This window comes from Anser brachyrhynchus (genome assembly GCF_964034855.1).
Source record: "Anser brachyrhynchus genome assembly, chromosome: 4".
NCBI lineage: Eukaryota > Metazoa > Chordata > Aves > Anseriformes > Anatidae > Anser > Anser brachyrhynchus.
The window spans coordinates 45,329,933-45,348,083 of NC_137698.1; positions in this window are offsets into that span (position 1 = coordinate 45,329,933).

Below are 18,151 nucleotides of genomic sequence, written 5' to 3' on the forward strand. Positions count from 1 at the left end.
GATGGAGGAGGTTGATGCTGAGGGACTGGAAAGATGCAGTGAGAGTAGGGGTGAGGTTTGCCAGCTGCATTGCCAGTCTGTATTGCAAACAGTCCTAGCCTGGCACCCTGACATGCGGGGGTGTTTGCATTTTGGGCTCAGAAGAGTCTCTGCAAACAAAGCATTTTCTTTTCTGTGCTGTTTTGTTTTTCTTGCCTTAACTACTGAGCTGTGTTTTAGATTTTAGATTCAGAAAGTAGAAAGTTCCAGCAAGTACTTCAAAAGATTATCATATATCTGATGCTAAAACACATTCTTTTACACTCTGTGCTAAACCTCTTATAAACAAACAACAACAACCGCAACAAAAACGGCAACTCTCTGGGCTGTGTGAGTTCTTCCTCTGTCCTCTTAGCTTGGTTCAAGTAACAAAGTGACTACAAGAGCCCTCCTTCCATTCAGCTAGCAACTTCCAGATGACCTTATAAAAACTTTGTCAGCACTTTACTGTTGCACAATTCCTGTAAAAGTCAAATGCAATATTGAACTAAACGTATTTCTTTTTCCTTGTCAGGTGCAAATGCAAAAGGGCACACTCAGACAAACTATTTTGCATAATTTCATAGACTGTTTCAGTAAAAGCTTTCATAAAGAATTGCGGTATCTGCTGAGCTACCTTGCCTCAAACATCAGCTGTATGCTTTTCAAGCATTTAAGTTGCTGCTTCTGTAAAGTCTCTGTCTTTATCCAGACTGATAAGGCGTCTTTATAGCAACTGCTATTGATTCCAGTCTGCCAAAGGTAGCACCGGCAGCAGTGTTAGGCCACCATCAGACAACCTATCTTCTCTCCTATTTGTTAGCAGCTATCTGCAGACAGTCATATCCTCACAGTTCAGCCAGGGAACAGAGTATATGAGCTCTCCTCACCCACTCCAGCACAAAATCAGCTGAGTTACTTGACACAGCCACGGCATCAGTTTCAATTAGATCAGCTGACTTCTGCAAAGCTGTTGATGAGGAGCACTCAAGTGATTTCTTCCACGAGCTGAACTGTACGGGTAATTTCTGGCAGAGGAGGAACAAGCAGCTGTGGATAGCTATGTCTTAAGCTACCTCCATCTTTCCAGCAATGATTGTCAGTTCACAGCTTTAGTATAGGAAACGCTTAAATTACTGTCAGGAGTTAAAACACAGTACCATTTTCTCAGGAGTACATAATAATATCATGGTTCACCAGAGGTTTCCAGAGCCTTCCCTGACCATACCTTGTAGGTTCATCTCATTTTCTCTGCAGCTTGTGAAAGAGAAAAGCATATGCAGATTTCCACATTTGCTATGCCCCTGAACTTGTGAATTCACTGGCCTTTTTGAATTGATTTGTTAGTTACTGAAAGTTCAGAACAAATAAAAACTAGAGCAAAAAAAAAGAAGAAAAACATTTTTCCACCTTTGTAAGATTCTTAGAAGTTAATTACCAGTTGAAATTTAAAATTAGGAAGAAGAAGGCCAAACAGGTTATTGTTCTTATTGAACCATATACAAAGACTGAATTTTATTATGATACAAAAGGAAAGAATTTGTCATCATTAACTGTAATGTTTTTGGGAAGGAGGTTAGATAGGAGACTTAGCATCATTAGATGTTTTTATCTAAAGATTTCCTGCCTCAAGTAATTGTTCTGAAGAAGTAAACACACAGAGATTATGCGATTTATTCTCTTTAATGAAGTTCTATGATACGTGTTGTTTTGTAAGCTCATTTGAAGAATTTTAACAGAATCTCTGGGTTTTTATTTATGTATTTATTTTGCAGAAGCTTTGCAAAACTGTGACCAAATAATATGTTTAATGTTCACTGTGTTGCTACTAGCTTAGTCCTTTGAAATCAAATGAGGCCCCTGGTTATGTGATTCCTTTCCATATTTACCAGTGGCACAACACAACATAACACTGACACAACAAACATGGTTACAAATATATTTTTCTGTGATGTTAACTAACAGCAATACCATCCAACAATTCTTATCGGAAAAGTCAATTTTCAATTTTTTTCATTTTTCAACCAAATTCTATTAAATTTGAATTCTTAAAATAGAACCATAGAATCATTAAGGTTTGAAAAGACCTTTAAGATCATCTGGTCCAACCATCACCCTACTACCAATGTCACCCACTAAACCATGTCCCTAAGCACCAGTTCCAACCTTTCTTTGAACACCCCCAGGGACGGTGACACCACCACCTCCCTGGGCAACCCGTCCTAATGCCTGACTGATCTTTCTGAGAAGAAATGCCTCCTAATTTCCAAACTAAACCTCCCCTGGCACAACTTGAGGCCATTCCCTCTAGTCCTATCACTAGTTATCTGCAAAAAGAGGCCGACCCCCAGCTCCCCACACCTTCCTTTCAAGGAGTTGTAGAGGGCAGTAAGGTCTCCGCTGAGCCTTCTCTTCTCCAGACTAAACAACCCCAGTTCCATCAGCTGGTCCCCATGGGTCTTGTGCTCCAGGCCCTTCACCAGCTTCGTAGCCCTTCTCTGGACATGCTCCAGAGCTCCGATGTCCTTCTTGTACTGAGGGGCCCAAAACCGAACACAATACTCAAGGTGCGGCCTCACCAGAGCCGAGTACAGGGGAACAATCACCTCCCCGGTCCTGCTGGCTACACTGTTCCTGATACAAGCCAGGATGCCATTGGCCTTCTTGGCCACCTGGGCACACTGCCAGCTCACGTTCAGGTGAGCAACAATCAGCACCCCCGGATCCTTTTCCTCTGCACAGCTTTCCAGCCACTCCCCCAAGCCTGTAGAATTGCATGGGGTTGTTGTGGCCAAAGTGCAGGACCCAGAACTTAGCCATGTTGAACCTCATCCCATTGGCCTCTGCCCATCAACCCAACCTGTCCAGGTCCCTCTGCAGGGCCTTCCTACCATCTGGAAGATTGACACTTCCCCCCAGCTTGGTGTCATCTGCAAACTTACTGAGAGTGCACTCAATTCCCTCATCCAAATCACCAATAAAGATATTAAAGAGGATGGGCCCCAACACTGACCCCTGGGAACACCACTGGTGACCAGTCACCAGCTGGATTTCACTCCGTTCACCACCATTCTCTGGGCCTGGCCGGCCAGACAATTTTTAACCCAGCAAAGAGTGTACCTGTCCAAGCCATGGGCTGCCAGCTTCTCCAGGTGAGGTTAATGGGGTTCTTCTCTGTGAAAACTTGATAGAATAATTTTGCTATGTGGAACACAGGGAAAACGGTCGGTATTAAGAAAATTAGGATTTCCTTTTCTTTGGAAAGTTCTAGTTGTCTACCCGTCCTGCGGCCTAAGGGCTTAAATTTGCCTGGAGATTAATCTTTGTGTCACAGATGGGCCTTCTGCTTTCTACATTAAAAAAAAAGAGCCAAATCTCACTGAGTTTGAAGGTTTCTCTGGCTGCCCCCAGGCCTGCCACCAGCACGTGTGCCGGCCCTAAGCCCACTCCCCTCAGGCCTTGTAACAGCTGCAGCAGGGATCCCGTCCAGCACCCCAGTATACAACCCCCGTCTCTTCCAAATATTGCAGCCGAGTAGCAGAGACTTTTTCCTTCAGCATTTGGAATGTGTATGTTTTCAACTTCTATGGGAAACCATGAAGAAATTTCCGTAGGTACCTTTCCTGTCAGCTGAACTGACAAATGGTACTTTTATCTTTCTCTTTTTATCTGGTTGTACAAAATTCTATTTTTGAATGCAATTTTAAAGAGTTTTTCCAAACAGATTTATCCTCATATCCTTTAATAAGATGTTTCTCTAAAGGATTCTTATCAGAACTTATCTGTTCTTGTATGGCAAGCATGGCCTATTAGAAATTAATTTTAAACTTATTTTCCTGATTGGAGCAGCATTTTAGCAGCTATTACTGGTGCAAGTAGCATTCTGTCACCAATGAATTGGCTGATTACAGAATTTGGGATGTTCACAACTGGAAAAAATCACTAATGCTGGAAGGCATGCATTGCTGATGGTCTCAAAACTTGTCTGCCCCAACCAATTGCCCTCCAGAAATCTCTCTGATTAAAGACCACAACATTTGGCCAAGTTCTTTCTGTACACACAGAGGCTTTTTCTGCTGAGGAGATAATCTGTCTTGTGAGGGACTAAATAACGAGAGTTTCACGATCATTATCTGTATTTCCTGCTGTTCTTTGTTCTCGTGGTATTAATACTTTCCAATATCATCCGATAATTTACCTTCCTCAGCTTCCCCTGCTCACTGTGAGATCTGAGTACCTTGCAGGGTATTTCAATCTCCATTTTCTGATCTGTTTTTCAGCATGCTTCTTTGCTTTTGGTATGGTTAACCTCTGGTCAATAAATTAAATCTACTTTTGTTTTCTACCTTAAGTGTAGAATCTGATCCTCTACCAGTGATTTGACCTTTGCTGTTCTGCAGAGCAAAATGAGACTAGTTTTTACTGTCTTTATGATGATATTACTTCTCACCTGTAACTCTCAGCAGACTTTAGCAGCGTGAAAAGTGAGGGGAAGTAATCTGCCATTTCCTTTCTCACTGGAAGATTTAAATACTGTTTGCTCTTCTGAAGAGTCACAGTGGAACTGCTGGTAAGGACTCTGTAATGATTTGCCAATGATTTTTCAAATGCTTCCATCTTCTTCAAATTTTCCTTGAATGCTTTTTCTTTTTCCACATTTACATATGTGGAAAACTGAAGAAAAGAAAAACCACAACACTTTTTATAACTTAGGAAAGTATTTGTTTTCTAGTATGCTACGCACTTGAAAATAAATTCTTGCTAAATTTAAAAAATAAAAATAAACATATTCTTTTTCTAGAAATCAGTGTGATACAGCTCAGCACAAAGAACTTTCTTTTTCTCCTATAAATTTATACACATCTTAGGGGGATAATACCAGAATGTGACTTTCTTAAGCATTTTTCAGCTGATTCTGCAAGAAATATATGAGGGCTCATGCAATGCAACACACAGAAACCGATGCCTTCTGGAATTCCTAGTCTCACTGAAACAATATGAGCAGTGAAGGTTTAATGCACAGCATACAAATGCTTGCTGGCCTGGCAATGAAATTCAGTGACTTCGCGCACTGCCATTTACGCTCCTGCTCCAAAGTGTCTGTGTAGGACCTGCACTACTCCATGAGAGTGGACTGCATGGGAGAAACTTGCACAAGGGTGGCAAAAGAAGCTGTACAGCGAAAGCCATACATCATTCCTTCGTTTTGAAGAGCATAGGGCTCTCTGCTCCAATTTGCCTCCTTCCTTATTCTCAAAGGTATCTTAGAGAAGAGGGAGCATTTGTTCTGTGTCTTTCTGAACAATGAGCAACCCCTTCTATTATCTGTTTAGTACTTACCAGATAAGTACTTATCTGTAAGATACCAGACAGTGTGTTTTGGGACAGCTACTCTCAACTTTTACATCTGGGCATGTGAAGGACAGTAATGGTGGTTCCGAGCACAAACATTCTCAAGATAAAAACAATTGCTTGTGCAGTGTCTTGAGATTACGTTTGCAGGATCCAAAGTAATACAGTTCCCTGATCTCTGAGGTAAGACTGCTTTGGAAAAATACAATACTTTGAGTTGTTTTGTTAATAGCATCCAAGCACGCAGGTGGGATGTAGCTCTCCTCCTACAAAGCAAAAATACACGAATGATTAATAAAGGGTCTAGAATTCAGGGGATTATTCTGCCTGTGACTTAAGCCTGAGGAGGATCATTATCACCAGCCAACAGAGGATCTAAAAATAACCCATGGAGCTGAGTTTAAAGCATTAGTTTAGCCCTTCAGTAAAATTCAGTGCATTCTGTTAGTGTGGTTAGAGGCAAATATTATCTTAAAGCAACTTATTGTTTTCTTCACAGTGGCAAGGAAATAAGCGTTTCTCATTATCGGGATGACTGACGTTATTTCAGCCCATCCCTAAGACTTGTGGCAGAACAGGAAGAAAGAACGAGGCAAAGCTGCAATTCCCCAGCAAGCATTTTTTTCTCAGAAATGTGAAGGAGTGGATGTATTAATTCTGAAAAGCCTGACTAAAAGTTCCGGAAATCGATTCACACTGCCCGTTCATGGGCAGGTAGAGCAGAAGCAGCAGTACTGCTGAGACCTGCCAGCACGTTTCCAAGCTGCCTGGAGGTAGTACTGGGACAAGATCTCGTGCTCCAAGTCATTCAGCTACTGCCCCAAGGTTGCTAACAGAACTGTAGGGTAGGACAGGACTGGGATCTTCATGAAGTGGGTATTTGCCCGCAGAGAACTAAGCTAACTACCAGCTAGTTTTGAATGGTGGATTCAACAACTATTAGGTGGTAACAACTTCTTGTCACTGAAGTCTTCAGCCAAACTGGAGCAGGTGACAGCCCTCGTACACCTCCACTTTTATGTATCTGGCGGTTGAGGCAGGCAGTCTCTTCTTCTACTCCAGATTCTGAAGGAAATGTTTTTTAATAAAAGTTTATTTTATATTCTTCTGTAAAGGGTATGCACATATTCTATTTGGCCAAATATTTTGCATCTCCTTCAGCTAGTTGTTTAGCATATAATGTAAGTGCTTGTGAGCTTTATCAGATGGTAGAGTTACACTGTTAATCTCTGTGCATTCAACCCCATGCCTGGTAATACAGGTCCTTACATTGTTAGTGAAAAATGTTTCCTGCCTGCCAATGAAAACATACAATATTTCTCTTGCTAAAATAGTGATATTAGCCTCAAAACTTTGATAAATGCATATGCTAAGGCAAAGCAGTCCAATACCAAGCTGCTAGGACTGCACTCATTTAAAAATAATGCTTGAATAGACTAAATCTTCTGACTTACTAATTCAATAATTATTTACTTATTACTAATGGCTAGAAAAATTGTTTCACTGTTCTTAAGAACACTTAAAATCTTTCTGTTTATATTACTTGTCTAGAGATAGTGAAGCAGCCTGATACTTCCCTACTGCAAGCAAGATGTAAATGAAAAAAAAGAGCTAAAGGAAGAGACTTAAAAAAACTTTTTAAGCGTAAAAAGCTGTATCACTGGATAATAACAGTATAATAGTCCATCCAGTATGAATGTAATTATGTATATACCAGCCTATTCAGGTGGATAAGAATGAGCCTGTGCCTGAGCCCTGGACGACTCGGCCCGAGTCAGTGAGGTGACCACGCTGCTGGTTTTGTGGCCACCCCTTAGTTTCAGGTTCACCGTCCTTTCTGCTGCTCCCCAGTTATTACTTAATATTCGCTGGAGATAGCTCAGGAGAATAGGACTGGAGGAATTACAGACCAGTCAGTGGGACTCTGATAATGGAACAAATTATAACGCACTCACTCTGTATTCATCCAGAGGACAATAAGGGGATAAAATCAGCCAACGTGGACTCATCCAGCACAGGTCAAGCCAGGCTCTTCTGTTTCCTACATGCAACACGTCGTCTAATAGATAAGGGTTAACCTGTAAGCATGGTGTAACTTCACTTTAATTAAGACCATTGACACAGTCTTACATGTTCAGGTGAGTGTTGAAAGCTCATATTCAAAAGAGTTCCAAAGCTGGGTCTTGACTATGTCAGACCTGGATGTGGACTTATTTAATGTTTTAATTAACAACCTAAAAGCATAGGGAGTGCATTTATGTAACACTCTTTCCAAAGAAAAAAAGAAGTATCTCTATGTTTCAAAAGAAACATAGCATGTAAGTGAGATACTCCATTGTACTCGAAACTCAACATGACCTAATTCAGAACACAATACTTCCACATTTGAGTACCTATCTCAATCTCAGAAAGGATTAGGACAAATTGGACTGGTGAATGAGTGGTGAGAGGTTTAGAAAATAAGGGCTACAAAGGAGAGTTGAAAAAACTGTTTTTTTTGTTGGTGGTCTTTTATGTTTGCTTGTTTTTCATAGGAAAGTGAAGATTTGGAGAAAGAAAGGTGACATCAGATGGATAAAAAGTAGTTAAAAGAGCATGGTGACCATCTGTTATTCTCTACGCCCTCAAGAATAGAACAAGAATCAATCTACTTTCTTTATGGTAAGGGAAAAACCTATCTCAAATATTAAGATTAACTTTCTAATTGTGTTTTACCATTTAGCAAAGAGATTATTTATAGAATCTATGGAATCTGTATTACTGGACATGCCTAAGAACAGACTACAGGTATCTGTGACAGTTACTATGCTTGATCCCAGCTAACGGAACTGATGGATTGGATTATACCTAGTACTACATTTCTAGGGTTTCTGAGACCTCTATTTAATGAATTAGACCTTAATTTAAATGTGGTATCTTGTATTGCACCTTCTAGTAATGTAGTGACCCACAGGTATCATCAGCTCCAGCTACACTACATTATTACCATAAAATGGTATCGAATAGTTTCCTAGGTAAGAAAGTTTAATGCATAATTAATAAATATCTTGCACTCTAGTGATGGATATATACTAACATGCATTTCCACAATCTGACTGTGAAACTCTTATCATGTTTGTAAACCTATTTACTTCACTGCCTAAAAACACAGGAGAGAAAATACATTTTAAAAGTGGCCAGCGCTAAGTGGAGTGAACTGCACACATTCAGTGTTTCATAATCTGAAGGACCAGTTGTATTTACTGTTATTGCAATTACAAAACAGAAACATATTCCCAGAAGTGTTCCCTGGAATAGAGCAGGGCCTGTTAATACAGCAGCAAGATGGCCAATCCAAATTCAGGGCAAAAGAAGTTGGGCAATGACCCAAATATATTTTTCCTGAGCTGTGAATTGGTGAACGAGAAATGAGCATTTTGGTTGAGATCAGCTCTCACACGGAGTGCTTTATTTGCCTTATCCCCAGCCTGTCCTGATTTTAATTGTATGTCAAAGTTATTTTTTATCCTTGAAAATTAATGAAAACAATTTAATTTCTCATGCAGAGATAAAAATGTGTACATATTTTATAGCAACTAATATATATATATTTGCCAATGATTTATTTAAAAGCTCATAAAATTAATGGTTTTGTTCTAATAAACAGCAAGGAACAAGACATAAAGCCCTCGAGACCCCATATTCCCTGGCTGCACAGAACTGCACAGATGGAGGCAAGCCTCACATAAATTTCTGCAACCTGAAAGCTGTAGTAAGCCTTAGGTTTAACTACAGTCTGGAAGATGGGAGAGGTTTGCAGGCATATGCAACATCAAGGAATGTAATTCTGCTTACCCACAAGGTCCAAAGAAACAGATTGAAAATGCAGAAGGCATTAGACCAGCAATTTGAGAATCAACCTCTTCATGCAGCTGTCTTAGCTTATTACCCACAATCGTCTCTGTTATCCCACTTTTATCATCACAGTTTTCAGAAGTGACTCAAGTTTGTGCCTGAGACATCATCAGTCTGAAAAGTGACCACTTTGCTCATTGTTTTCCACCTCTCCCAAAATCTTGGGTGTCCTATGACAGGGAAGTTGCTAGCTCTGACAGCTTATGCCTTTTTGTTGTCCTCTCTCGTCTTTTTATACCAGCCAAATACAACTGCTGTTGAAAACGGTTCCAAGACTTTTTTCACTGTGGAGGAGATGATCTGTCCATAAACTTGTTATGAAATTAGATTTTGAGTTAGATTAGATTTATGAAATTACATTTTGAGTAGTGGGTGCATTGTAGGAATTATGTTCTTTAAACTTTTTAAAAATATAAAGTATTCTGCAAGCATTAAAAATCTGTATGTATGGCGATCCAACCATTCCCAAGCTAATTCTTGCACAGCATTGAAAGGTCTGAATGAAAACATTTTTAAGCAGCAAAAATTCACATACGCTCAGGTCTCCTTTTTGTACTTTGCTCACAGACCTGCAAGTGCTTGCCTTCCTAAGCAATGCCCACTCCTCATGTCCATGTCATTCCTTGCAAGTGAAGATCTTCGCCTGAGTGTGGTATTAGCAGAACAGAGGGAGCTAAATCCTGCCAGCTTTGAATAGAAAGGAGAAGCAGCTTTGTACTTGGGGCCTGGTAGGCAGTCAGAAAAAAAGATGAGAAATGGAATCCAAAATAATCTCTTGCACAATAAATAGATAAAGAAAGGGAAAAAAAAAGTAAGGAGTTTAGTTCTTGAAATGAAAGTAAGAGAAAGTGACTATTCATTTCAGTAATTCCAAATTTAACAGAGCATTTTTCTTTAAAGTCAGTCATCAGCAAACACAGGTGTGATCCATTTGCAGTCTCCATGTCCTACATAAGTGATTACACAGGAATTAGTCTTGTGCAGAGACAGATTTTAGTAGGCTTTAAAGCAGATTTTGTGCTCCAGACTTCTCCAGACAAGACTCAAATGTATCCCTTTAACACCTGAAGTGAGAATAAATCTTTTCTGCCACATACAATGGCCTCACAATTAAGCAAAGCCGTGTTTTGTTGTCCCTATAGATATAAACTGCTGTTTATTTCTGTACATAAACACTGAGGACAGACGTACTTTATCAATAAAAAAATAGGATTTTGAAGCTAAACTCATTGGACTGTCTCTGCATTCTGTGACGTTCAAATGAAAGATTTCTGGAAGTATAATTCATTGCAAGTAGACCGTTGATACAGAAGGAAAGTACCTGGTGATTTTCTGTTTTTGCCATTTTCATGGTGAACAAAATTAATATTTAGGGTGGGAAGAGACAATTACTAAAGATAAGTTACAACAACAAAAAAACACATCTGCCTTTCAGTACGTCAGTACAGCTTAGGTGTTGGGTTGGTGTTTTGTTTGCTTATTTTTTGTGTTTGTTTGTTGTGGGGTTGTTTTATTTTGTTTGGTTTGGTTTGGTTTGGTTTGGTTTGGTTTGGTTTGGTTTGGTTTGGTTTGGTTTGGTTTTGAGGACCCTATAAAAGGAAGCTCTCAAAAGTTTTTCTCTACTATTTGGATTTTAGAAAGAAAAGCTGACAGCTGCTGCCCTGTAAAATCTTCAGCAACTAGATGACCTGAAGTTTCACATACAGACTTGGAAGTGTTATACAAAGATCACTTCATACCATAGCCAGTGCAGAAAAGCCTATGATGTTGGTATGCATTTTGTAGGGAATAGAATTGTTGCCATTGCATTCAGAGGAATATATTTCCAGTTCTCAAATGGTGATATGTAAAGTGATTTTTCTAACAGCAGTTGTTAAATCAGGGAAACATAAAGGCTCTATTTGTTGCCTCTCAGCTGGCTGCGAAACTTCTCTGTTTCTACCCTCATTCAACACACTGGAATACCTGACAGTTAACACCCTGAGTGAACGCTGGCAGAATGATTCTATCAGGGCAATTTTCTCCTGCCTGTCTAAATGCCATCCAGCTACGCTATCTCTGCATCTCTGAACAGCAACAGAATGGTAACTAGTAGTCTAGACTGCATTTTTTAAATGTTCAAAAGAGATGTAAGGTGTTTGAATATGATTCTACTTTGCAAATACACTGTATAATTTTATATTTGAAAGGAGCCACGTACTGAAACAACAACAACAAAACACTTTTGAGTGGTCTGATGAAAATTGCCACTTAAAGAGTATTCAAGCACCCTGGAGAGCTTATAAAATAGTATGACACCAGAATTTTCATGCAATTTCCAAACTGATCATTGGAACCTTGTTCTTGTTATCAGATTTAACTGGAAGTAGCCAACACCTTCTCAAATCTTTCACTATCAAAAAAGAACATTGCACATTCCATCCAGGGAACGTGATGCTGTACAACTTCCCTTTACCTACAGCTGACAGATATCCTGCTCAGATGCAAATGTTGAACCAGACGCCATCAGCATTTTCCCGACATACCAGTCAGAAGATGGCTATCTCATATACTCTCTCTAGGACATAAGGTTCTATCCCATCTTCTTCCTCATGTCCTCTACTTGTGTTTTTCTTGCTTCCTTATCCCAAGGAAGTGTCCAAGCCTGACAGAAATCAGAACTAACCTTGTGCTAACCTATTTGGCATCTAAAAATCAACTTACAGCAATGGAGTCTAGTATGGTTGCTGTCTCTAAGTTCTTAATATGGCAGTAGTATGTCTGTGATAATACAAAAGAACATAGATAAAGCTGGAAAAACAAAACTTCTGTTCCAGTTTTCTATGATTCAAGAATGGATTAAGTGCAAGCACCATTGACAGTAGCTGTTTTTTTCTTCACTTATGATAGCCTTTGACAGATTTCTTTCCATTTTTGTAAATTCTTCTCCTTTGTTTCAATTAATAATAATAATAGAACTGAGTTTGACCAAAAAAAAAAAAAAAAAAACAAGAATTACCATAACAAATTCCTCCCCTTCCTAGCAAGGATGCCAGCTCAGAGGCTGTCAGACAGAACTGTTCTTTTAAAACCTCTGCATAATTATATATGTATATAATATATATATATTTAAAACATATATATATATACATATTTTTTTAAAGAATATGAGAAAGAGAAAGGAGGACAGCACAGACGGAAAAGGAAGTATCAAGACTAACATAAATATTTGAGTTGCACTTCTTTTCATCTTACTAAAAATAAAACATTTAGGAATAGATACCAAGTGTTTGGAAAGTGAGCTCTGGACCCAAATAATTCCCATAGTGTTTCAGTTCTGGTTTTAATTCTGTCAACGTTTCAAGATTTCAAAATATGATTTATTAGTAAAAAGGAGCAAGGCACAATTGTAAATTGAGTGTTAACAGTTATACATTATAAGTACTAGTTCTGTTATGATATCACATAAAATCCGCATTAAAATACAGTGACTTTGGCACTTCTTTATTTCATAAAATTCTAGAATTCGTTCATCTCCATTTTTTTTGCTAATGAAAAGTTATATTCTCTGTCACAGTAAGACAGAGATTGTAAGATTTACAATTTCTTTAAGAGCTTCCACTTAGTCACTACAATGCACCACCAAACCTCAGGGACCAAATATTGGTGGCTAAATTGGAAAGCTCTTCTTAGATTCGCTAATGTGGACATCTAGACTGAGTGTTTGGAGGAGACTCTCTTTCGTTCGCTGATATATAAAGAAGCTAGGAAGGAAGACTCTTAATTCCTTGAAGTGGATACCAGGAGCTAGGCAGTGTAACAGTCTCCTTTGCTTCTCTTACTGCTCACTGCAGGATGTCCAGCCCAAGCTCCGAAGTAATTTAATAATTATGATGTAAGCGACTTGGAGGCAGATGGATTCTAAAGGCTTTTTGCATTTATTAGTGTGATAGCTTTATAATTTGTGCCCTGAAAAAATGATGTGCACAGATCAGCTGTACAGTGCTGCGTTACTGCACGGAGGTGCTGTAGTCACTAGACCACGATGATGGTGTTCAGCAGGGGACCAGCCATGGAAAATGAATTATTTGGACAAAGGGTTAATATTCTGCAACAGCTTCCTAACAAAGGAGGAGAGAGAGGTGGGTGGAACACCTAACTACTTTCAAGACAGCTCCCTGTAAATTTAGGGAGAGGATTTTGTCACACCAACTGGCAGGCAGGCAACCACACTAGATGCCCTGCCTTGCGCTTTCTCTAAGGGCATGGACCCACCACAGAGAAGACAGCGGAGAATGACATAATTCTGAGATATGTACCTGATCCAGCCCTGCCTTCACCTGCAAAAACATTTATGTTTTTTTATTTCTTAATGCTGAGTTAATTCTGAGAAGAGGTTTTATGGAAGTGAGCTAAGTAGGTTTGTGGCATTGTACTTCCTGAATGATAATAGAGACAAGTGATCACTGAATTGTGTCTCATTTTTCACAGGGCAATTTAGAAGAGCAGCCTCCTCGCCTGATCTTGTTTTAGCAAAGCAGGCTCGAAATGTGACTTAAATAAAATAACTCACTGGCATCACTTTTCCCTTTAAGATTTCCAAAGAGTTCTTTTTCTTCTCATTCAGTCTCATTAATAAATTATTGTTATTCTGAGGTCGTCTGTAAACCAGACTGCAGCACTGAAACCACAAGGTTACACAGAATAAATATGCTTTAACACAAATCTTGTACTTTAAATATATGGAAGTTCAGAAGGACATATACACTTACTTTTAATATCAAATTTGAGTTTGGAACAATGCCCTCCTCCCGTCACTTTTAATAGGAACATGGAATCTGCCACGCTACATTAAGGCAATGATCCATCAAGCCCAATATTCTCCACTCTGCTTGGCAAATGCAAGATGCTTCAAAGGAAGGCAAAGTGCCCATCGTGCACTTGGCCAGTTTTTCAGTTTGAGTAGGCCATTGTGCAAAAGCCACTCCATTCTTCACGTCAAGTCCTTGTCCCATATGGCTACAAATGTTAAAGTAATCAAGTGACATGAATGACCCAATGTACCATTTTAATAGTATTTAAGGTTACATTTATGCTCTGATCTGGTCTGTTTCTCTTGAACTGTCAACTGGTCTTGTGTCCAATGCTCCTCACATTCATTCTTATTACATCGCCACTTTCTACTACACCTCAACCCAGTAGCTAAGCAAATCAAGTGTATTCACAAGTCCTTACAAATTTACATCTACTAAAAAGTCAGTTATGATTTGTAAATAGCAATTAAGGGACATTTCTATTAGCTGCTCGGCATTACAAACCATTATGCACCAATCAGAACGTTACAGAAGTGCCCCACTGAAGTTCCTTCATTTGAATTATATTCTAATGTTGGACATGAGTATCTTTTCATTTCTGAGGGGAGAAAAGGCTCATTACTTCACAGTTATCACCTGTGCTAGTAAATTGCTGGCTAAGGGACATGTTGTGTTGTGAGATACTAGAAAACACAAGATGTTTTCATTATTTCTTTTGATATATTTTGCTTATTTATTTATCATTTTATAAACATAGTATTTTTTTTCTATTCTTGTTCTCTGCTCTTTACCTTCAGGATTTCATTTACTGTTTTAGGGCCTGGGATCTATTTTGCAATGTTTTCACTTTTCTTTTCTTCTTGGACTTTGGTTATAACTTAGTAATCGGGGTTTGTCAAGCCATCTCAGACATGTTGGCTAGGTCTACTCTCCTACAAGAGTATCTTATATTCTGGGCAACACACAGGTATCAGAAGGCCATAAGCAGTACTCTAGTGAGTGGCACATTTTATATCTATATATAGATTATATGAAATAAAATGAATCAATATAATTTATATTCTATACTGTTGTGCTCTGACTCCCTGCAATAGAGGAAAGTGGTCGCTATGACATGATCACGGTATATGCATTTAAAAAGCAGAAGCAAAAATCTTTCAAGATTAACTACGTGGAAAGAGACAACAAATGGAAACAATAACTTTTTTTTCTCATCTAGGCTAATTGGGGGTATAGCTTCTCTTGTTTAACACTGCATGACAGAGTATCTGAGGGATCTGATAACTCTAAGGGAGACAAAAAATATAGAGGAGACAACTCTCACGGGAGACAAAAAATATAGAGGAGACAAATGAAGAAAAGGTTTATACAATACGTGGAGTGGCTGAGAACACAGAAGAGAACAATCACAGCTTTGGCTGAAGGCCAGCTAAACAATACATTGAATGTAGCAAGGACTGATCAGAATGCCCAGGTAACATTTCCCTTAACATCTCCCTTCCCAGTTTCCGACAAAACTCATGGCAATGCCAGGTACTTGCTGCCAGGGCTTTGCTGCTGAAGTGAGCTTCAAATGCCTGGCTACTAATAGTTGTTACTCTGCTGCGTGGGGATGGCAGGGTAGGGGGGAAGAGGAAAGACAGGTAAAGTAAAGAAATGTAAGGAGGAAACTTACTTGGGTATGGGGAGCTTTATTTGATTTTCTATGCAAAATTTCCCTCTTACTTTTCTCATTCAAAGTTCCTGCAAAAATCAAAGACATCCTCGTGCCATTTATCTGGATATCATTTGTGGTTTTCACAAAACTGAATGCTGACTATTTAATTGGCTCAGCATAATCAGACAGTGGGGAATGTAATAGGGCTACAGGGAGGCACTATTAAGGAAAGTATCCAGCAGCCCTTTCATGATCTAATGAGCTGCATAGTGATAATTGGGGAGGTGGTTCATGGGGAAAAAAGGAAGAAAATGCCCAGACACTGATCCTTTCTTCCCTCCATTCCATCTAAATATCTACTTCATTTCTGTGGTAATGTCATCTCTGAAGATGACTGAACCAAATATTGCCTTCTCCGCAAAATTTTTTCATTTTTTCCTGTGCACCTCACTGGTTTTGGAAAAGTCATTGTATCATCGTAGAACTTTGCTTGTGCTCACAATAAAAAATTTTTTAAAATGCTTAGGTTTATAATTTGGGGTCATTTTTATCTGATACAAGTATCTGCATTACAAAGTGTCAAGAAGAAAAAGCAGGTAAGTCAAGAAACATTGCTAACACTCATAGATGGCTGAAACACCGTTTCTATCAGATAGTCATACACTGATTTGCAATCACTCCTTTCCATTTTTGAGTGTCATAGAGAATGGGTAACACAACAGATTCACTCTTATTAAAAGATTTGCTCAAATTATCCTGAATTATGTTCAGCACTGCCTGAATCTGAAAATAGACCGTTCTAAATGGACAAATCTAATAGCTGCTTTTAAGTGAAAGTGGTTTCACTGTTAAGAAGTTAAAGGATTCCCCTTTGATGGCTTATGATATAATTTTGAAAATAGGAAGTGTGAGGCTCTTGAAATTATTGCATCTAATACTACAGATCAGTTATTTTTTGAAGATTACTCTTATAAAAGTGTTTTTATTAATTTCAGAATCCGATTTAAGCCGTATTTTTATTTCTACCAGTTTTTAAAATAATCCTGTATGTCCTTTAACATGGTATTTTTACACCCAGAATGTATATTTGCATGTGTGTTTTTAACAAACCCTTGAAAAAGCCTTTGGATCTGTTCCATGGCTTTCACATGATGCCCACATCAAAGTCCAAATTACACAAATTCCCAGTTTTGCAAAATTTCTGACTTGCCAGTTATATGTTTCTATCAACAACTGTTTCATCTCATAAAGAAACCACTTGTATCGCTTTTTGCTCATAGACTGATATAGATAATCAAATTCCAATTTTTCAGTGCTTGCCTCTTGCTATTAAGAAGAAACTTTATTTGAGCTCTCTAGCAGTACCAAAAGCAGTACCCTTTAGTTGAATTTAGAAGTCCAGGAGGGGGGCATTCCTAGACAAAGACTCCTTTGTTGCATTCAGTTCACACTCAACTGCTAGTGGAATGAAAAGTACTGAGGGAAGTGGAAATACCTCTACTGTGGACATACAAATGCTTTCTACATCAAAGACATTTTCTTATGTCTGTCATGCTATTGCAAAATGGTTCACATTCTACTGCTCTTTTGCTGAATAAGCATCTCTGGTTTCATTTTGAGTTTTAATGGGAACCATAGTTACTATTTACTCCTAAAAAACCAGGACATAAGGCTCCTAAAAACCAGGACATGTGCCTTTTAAAAATTAATGCAATCTGCAAGGGTCTCTTGAGATTTACTTTTTCTCCTTGATTTGTCTGAGGTACCAGTCTGGTTAAATTTGGCTGTGTTCTAAAATCCTGGGAAAAATTCTTCCATTTTTTTCATGAGCTTGGGTTACCGTTTTTATAAAAAGAAAAATAGGAAATTCAAACTCCATTGAAAGTGGCTGCAACATAGACATTGATCTGAACTCACCAAAAAGGTGACAACATCCTTCTAGGTTTTCTTTCCTAAATAATTCCTGAAGTTTGAAAATGAAGTCCTGAGAATACCGGTAGGGGAAATGTGGCCTCCATCTCTCTGTGTCAGCACCTGGTCACACATGCAATGGTACACACAGACTGCTGGAAGGCAGCAGCACTGAGGTTCTCTAACCCTACTTCTACCTTTCCAACCATCTTCCTCCCCAAAATATGTATTAATTGAATAGGACATCTACCTGTTACTGACAGCAGTGGAGTTTTGCTGATTTTCATGGGAGAAGATATTGTATTGTCAGTAGATTTTGGATAAGCTTCAGGGAATAATGTATAAGTACAGTCATATCTCTCTTTTTTCACACTTTCCCTGTTTGTTGCTTGGAAGACAGTTGCCAGCAAGTAAGTCTGTTTGCACAGAAACCCATTTCTTCGTTTCCAATTTTTTTTTCTGTTATTGAGCACTTCTAAGTTGCTAGAAACTTTGGCATCTCCTCACTCCATTTTCTGAAAAGTGT